At 38.3% G+C, this 6,609-nt stretch overlaps 1 long non-coding RNA gene across 1 annotated transcript; it reads left to right on the top strand.

The window, feature by feature from the left end:
* The first annotated feature begins 4,236 nt into the window (after positions 1–4,236).
* Positions 4,237–6,398, top strand: LOC133727996 (uncharacterized). Its single transcript, XR_009855494.1, has 9 exons — positions 4,237–4,827; positions 5,005–5,090; positions 5,197–5,265; positions 5,340–5,411; positions 5,522–5,604; positions 5,711–5,782; positions 5,880–5,951; positions 6,041–6,102; positions 6,343–6,398. It is a non-coding gene; the product is annotated as an uncharacterized LOC133727996 (long non-coding RNA).
* Positions 6,399–6,609: the final 211 nt, after the last annotated feature.

The following is a 6,609-nucleotide window of genomic DNA, read 5'->3' as shown; positions in this document are numbered from 1 at the left end:
TTGTAAATAAGTTGAACAATTACACTGTTTTTGTTACTTGTTGTAAAATATTAATTTCTGGAAAGTACTTTGGGCTGGTTTGCATTATAGTGATCGAGTCGTCTTCGTTTCAACATGACATTGTGATTAGGGGTGGGTGTGGTTTGATTCGTTTCGGTTTTAGGCCAGAACTGAGAACAGAACAGAACTAGACCTCGGTTCGGTTCGGTTTTACATTTTTCAAACTTCAACACCGAAAACCTAACCGAACTGGTCGGTTCGGTTCAGTTCGGTCCTGTTCTGTTTGTTTTTTCTTAAATAAAAATTATTTAAAACAATTTAAAACAAATTTTTTTTTTTTGGAAGGCCTGTTTGATGGTTCTTTTTCTATTTTAGCTAGCCTTTTAAGCTCCTTGCTCACCAATTTACTTACAAAAATTACACTGGAAACTAGGAAATAAGAAATCAAGGCCATTGGAGCCTTCTCAATATGGAAAAAATCAAGGCCATTGGAGCCATTTCGATATGGAAATAAAAGAGAAAAAGCTAAAAACATTATCTAGAAATATATCCTCTAAAACAGCTGGAAAATTTTGATAATTGGTTCTTGTTGCCTGCAAAGTGAGATGAAAATGCTTCAGCCCAAATACATTAGACAAAAAAGAAATTGATACTGACATGCTTTAAGGACTAAGAGCTTCGTACAAAATTGCTTCTTGAAAACCCAAAACACAAATAATTAAAGGGAAACATTACCTCAAAAACTTTATGATTAGGATAATCCAAAAATACATCATCAGAGCCGGATAGTCGTGCTCCTGCAATAGCACTCCACTTCTACACATTCAATATATAAATAGGATTCAAATGAAAAGAAAGTACCATTATGCAATCAATAAAGCAATTATGTATGCAATTTACATACTGCACTCACCTATCCAATTATGGAGGAGTAGAACAACTAAGAAAAACTACATACCGTGCATACACAAAGATGTCGCACCAAGCAGGAGTACACACCGCTCTGTCCAGACGTAATTTTGTATTAGCATTCCACCAAGTAGACTTTGTTCCTTGAAACCCTAGGTCCAACAGATCTCCATACCCTAGGGCCTCCCGAAACCCCCTCATTTGTCTCTCTGCCCTAACAGGTCCATCTATCTTCTCTCCATTGTTTACGATCTCATTGAAGTCTCCAATAATAACCCAGGGCAATGAATCAAGATCAGCAAGGTCCCTCAACAGCTGCCAAGATCTATCCCTTTCTGCTGTTCTTGAGTATCCGTAAAAGCCAGTTAACCTCCAATTTGGTTCTCCAGGATCGTTAACCACGACCATATCCATATGATCAGCAGAGGACGTTCTCATTTGAACCCTAACATCGTCGTTCCAAAACACAGCAAGGCCACCAGATTGGCCGTCACTCAGCACTGCCTCCGAATGCGCAAAACCCAACGCAGTATGGAGTACGTTGAAGTCCAATTGTCGACTGATTTTTGTTTCACACAAGAAAATGATTTGAGGCCGATTTTGAGAGATCAAATCCTTCAAAGCCCTAGTTGTGGTGTCATTGCAGATTCCTCGGCAATTCCAGCTAAGAATATCCATGTTCATGGTAGATCGGAGCTCGATTTCTAAAACCCTAGAAAGTAACCCTAGCAGAGAACGGCTAGGTCAAAGCTTTAAAGGAACTTTTTACATATAGAAAAGATACTTTCATGTTTAACTAGTAAAAAAGAATAGAACAAAAAAAAAATGAAAAATTAGTAATAGAAAAAAAAAAGATTATAGGTAATCAAACCAAGGACCAGGGAGATGTGGAAACGAATGCCTTAATCATTTGGTCTGTGTGAAACTAATGAAAGTGTGGTACATTTCATAATACATGTAACTTTTCGAGAGAAATTTGGATGGGGCTGTAGTTCAGATAGCCTTGTACGTGGATCCGCCACTACTCCCCAGTACTATTACATAAGAGCAAAACAAACTATATTATTCCAACTTTGATACAAGAATTTCAAAAGAGAGTACCATACTTTGGCGAAGGTAAATATAGCAATAGGGAAAAACCTTGTGACAATACTAGTACTAATAATGTTGGGATGGATAGGTCTCATATGAGCATCTTTAGCAATGCTAGCCATTTTTTGGTCAAATTTTAGCCAAAGTAGCTAAAAAGTCATTTTAACTAACCACTTTTAAAATATGTCTGCATCAGTTTTCTCTATTTTAGCTATTTTGTATTTATATTATTTATTAAATGAAGAAAAAAAATAGTATAAATGCATTTATAAATTACATAAAATAACTTAAAATGAATTTTTTTTTTTTTTTTAAATGAAAGGCTGGTGCAGCTGCTCTCAAGCCTTGATTAATGAAACTGCCGAATACAAGGAGGGGATATTGAGCCTAAACCCCTGAGTACAATTAGCATCTAGCTAGAGAACATCCTAAAATAATATCAGGAGTCTCTACAAAATACTTGTATTCTAACAAGCACCAATTAGCAAAGAGTGCACTATTGGCTATTCTATTTGCTTTGACATAGCGGCGACATACCGGAAAGATAACTCGATTAGAACGAAGCATAGTTACCAAAATCACAGCTTTCCTACTATGTTGCCAACCAGGAATAAATCTAGCGATACTTCGTTTCATTCTGCCACTAGGAGGTTGCTCCCATCTATCGACGGTCTGCCGCCTCGCTAGGCCAGACAATGCACTTTGAGTGCGTAGACCAGGACGAAGCCTGTTAATGTTTAAGATTCAGCAGTGGCTAAACCTTGGTTAACGCTGGTCCGATGGGCGGACCGCTACTTGCGATATGATCGATACTTCCGCTACCTGTCAAGTAAAATACAAAGGGCGTCAAAGGGAGACCGCGCTGGGCGGTCTTCTCTTCTCCGATGCCTAAGTTAGTCAATGTATTTATGTTGACAGAATAACAGTAGGTAAGTAGTAAATAATGAGGAGAGAGGAGAGAACCTTTTATAGGTGAGGAGGAGGCTGACTTCCTCCATGTTTTGGATGTGGGACTGATATGCTTCAGTTCCCAACTTCTGGAGCTTCTGATGCTATCTTGGCGCGGCGCGTCAGCGGTGATCTGGGGGTGAGCCGGGGCTCAGGCGGTACCCATAGGTCACTCCCTTGGCGGGGGTTGGTACCGCTGGCGGTAGCATGACCGTGGCTTATTATAGCTAATTATGCTTGGCAAATGCCTATGTAAGTACAAGTCCCCCAAGTCCCCAGTCAAGGAGCACTACAAAAAAAAATTGCAATGGCTTCACCAGTTAGCGTCGGCGTTGTTTTGCCGTCGCAAAAAATTGTCTTTTCTCTACTGCAAAGTTACGCCGTGGCAGAACTTGCGACTGAGTTGCTGCGCCGTGGCAATTGGGGTAGCCAAACTCTAACATTCTACTTCGGTGAACATTAGCCGTCGCAAAGTTTCACTACTTTGCTACTGCATCTAGAGTACCGTCGCACGATAGAATAAACTCAATTATAAACTATATGCATCTTCAATCTTTGTTCTTTACCGCAACCCTCTCTCCCTCTCTCTCTCTCCATTTTCGATATAACCCATCTCCGGTCCATTTCACAGAACGCAGCAACCTGCAAGGCTGTAACCAGCAACCCATCGATCTCCGGTCTCCGAGCTCCGCCTCCAGCCTTTCAAGCCCCACCGGCCACCGCCGAACTCGGGGTTGGAGACTTGGAGCACTCCCGAGTCCCGAACACGAACACAACGAGCAAGGCTGTAACCAGCAACCAGCAACCAGCAACCCGTCTCCGCCTGTCCGGTCTCCGAGCTCCGCCTCCAGGTATCTCACTATCTCTCTCTCCCTCTCCGTCTTCTTCTTCTCCTCGGCTTCTCGCCTCCTCCAGTCCTCCTCTTCTTCTCTTCTGAGTTTCTGATGGGTTCAATTTCAAATGGCTTTGATTACCTTTTGATCTTGATCTTGATTTTAATTAAGGTAATGATACTGATTGAGTGATTGGGTAGTTAGAAACGGGTTCAATTTCAAATGGGTTCAATTTCCTTTTGAATTTTTGATCTTGATCACTTGATGTTGATTTTAATTAAGGTAATGATACTGATTGGGTAGTTAGAAATGGGTTTGATAATTTGATTTCCATTTAATGTTGATTTCTTCTTCAATTGCAGTTTGTAAATTTGTATGATTCATGACTGTATCAGTTGGAAGCAGTATGCTAGGTATTCAAAGTTTAATTGATACCCTTGTCATTTGTTTTCAATCAATTTGATGAAAGAGAGAAGAAAGTGACGTATCCCTTTATTCTCTTCATTATCTTTTGACAAATTATGGTTTTGTGCATGAGATAGTCTTGCCTGCTGGTGACTATTCCTTTGCTAAGAATAACAAGGTATGTACAAAGTAACCTTGATCAACTGTGCTCGGAAGGTGGCCTCTCTTCTTAATCTGAGAGTAGCATTGAATGTGAAGGCAACAGCACTGTCCGTCACGTCGTAAAGCTGTATACTTCTCTCATCTTATTGCTAGATGCTTTTATATTTCAATACATGATTATACATCAGGATACAGGTTGGTATTTTGATATTAACTTTACTAGGAAAAAAAAAAACAATTGAGGTTGTTATACTTGATTGATATCTATACTGCATAAGGTAAACTATACTGACCTCTGATGGGGTTAAGTGAAGTACGTACGCTACCTCCTTGCATTGCGAGAACTTACCTTGACCTTCCTTATCTACTAGGTGCTAGAAGTTCTCAGCTAAACTGATCTAATGGTAGGTGCCAAGGTGGTTTGGCATTGGAGGTAGAAGTTTAATTTTCTGATGATTTTCACCTTAATCTATTGGAGGTTAGTATAGTTGCCAATATTATTACCGTACAAAAGAAGGATTTTCTCACAAAGAGAAGATAATTGTAAATGAACACCACAATCATTAATTTCCAAGCAATCTCTGTTATTATCATTCTGCTTTCTTGTTAATATTGTTCTCTGTTTTACTTGAATTCATATATTTTAATCTGACAGGGTCCTCAAGAGTCAAGACTCAAGAGGTTTAGTCTACCTGGCACGCTTCCACCTCAACTGGTGAAACTACATTACCTTAGATAAATGTAAGAGCATTTATATAGCTCAAGACTTGAAAAATGATGTCTGATGACATTTCTGAAATAGTTATTTTGTGCTGAATGCCTTCCAACTTTTTTCATCTTTGTGCAGTGATTTGGTTTACAATTATCTTAGTGGTACAATACCAGCAGAATGGGGTTCAATGCAGTTAACTTCAATGTGAGCTCTCTCAATGTTTTTGATCATATATTTTGAGTTGGTTGTTCTAGTTCTACCAATTAATTAGAAGGCAGCTCTCTTGTTGTAAATCGCTTATCAGGGGAGATGCCAGTGGAGCTGGCAAATATTACCACTCTCAGATACCTGTGAGTTTTATGAATTTTTCTCAGTTATTGACCTTGTAGATTGGGTCGTTTACTGTCATCATCATCTATTTCTAGTATCAACAATCTTTCTTTTGTTTTAAAATAATCAGGAGTCTTGAAGAGAAATACATGGGAGTGGGCTTCGTGGACCTATCCCGTGTATCATATCTCTCCTGAGTAATTTAGAACAGTTGTAAGTAAAAGGCCTTTTCAATTTTGTTTAGGATTCCTTTTTTCCTTTTTTTTTTTTTAGTGAACTAATCCTTTCTTTTTCCTATTGTGGTGTCATATCTATATAGGAGGATTAGTGATATAAATGGAACAGAGCAGGATTTTCCTATGTTGAAAAACATGACTGGCCTAGTCAAATTGTAAGTCTAGTATTTGTATTATCAGATATTGTGAACATGTTTTTTTTTTTTTTTATTTGATAAGGGTTTGTTAATACAACTCCGTTTTGTAATTTAGGATACTGAGAAACTGTAACATTTCTTGAGAGATCCCTCCTTACCTATGGCTTCTGCAGAAACTGGAAATGCTGTAAGTAAAGCTTGCGAAGATAATACATTTATTACATGTGATGTTGATGACCGTAAATGATAAGGGTTTATATTTTTGTATGTTGATAGGGATCTGAGTTTTAACAAGTTGATAGGAGAAATTCCAACAACAATTGAATTCTTTTTAACAGGTAAAGTAAGGAATAATGTTTGTATTTTGATTATGGCTTATTGGTTTACTCTACAAGTAAGGAATGTTGCGTGGTTCTGCATGATTTAGATGCTTGTGTGTTTTGATGTGGACATCCATATGTGGTTGCATCTATTAAGTTTTGGATTAAGATGCTGCTATGTAGTACGTTTTGTAATTTAATCGATTAATAGTAGTGTTATATTGCTCAGTTGCACTGATGTAAAACTTTTGATATCAGGTTGAGGACTAGCAAAAGAAAAATCAAAAGGCCAATAAAGTACATTAACTACCGGGATTATACACGGTAATTACTTTTGCTTATGTCCTAAGTTTGGGATCATAGAGATTACATTTCCAAATATGACTGCTCTACAAGGGCAAATCACATAGTTCCAGATGGAACTTTGTTTTGCTTCTTTCTTTTGCCTCTGCCAAAAGTCATGATTTGCCTTAAGAAAATATGTCTTAGTTATTATGGTATAGGTGATATGTGGGCTGAGTTTCA

Source organism: Rosa rugosa, chromosome 2 (assembly GCF_958449725.1).
Source record: "Rosa rugosa chromosome 2, drRosRugo1.1, whole genome shotgun sequence".
Taxonomy (NCBI): Eukaryota; Viridiplantae; Streptophyta; class Magnoliopsida; order Rosales; family Rosaceae; genus Rosa; species Rosa rugosa.
This window is presented reverse-complemented; position numbering and strand designations above follow the sequence as displayed.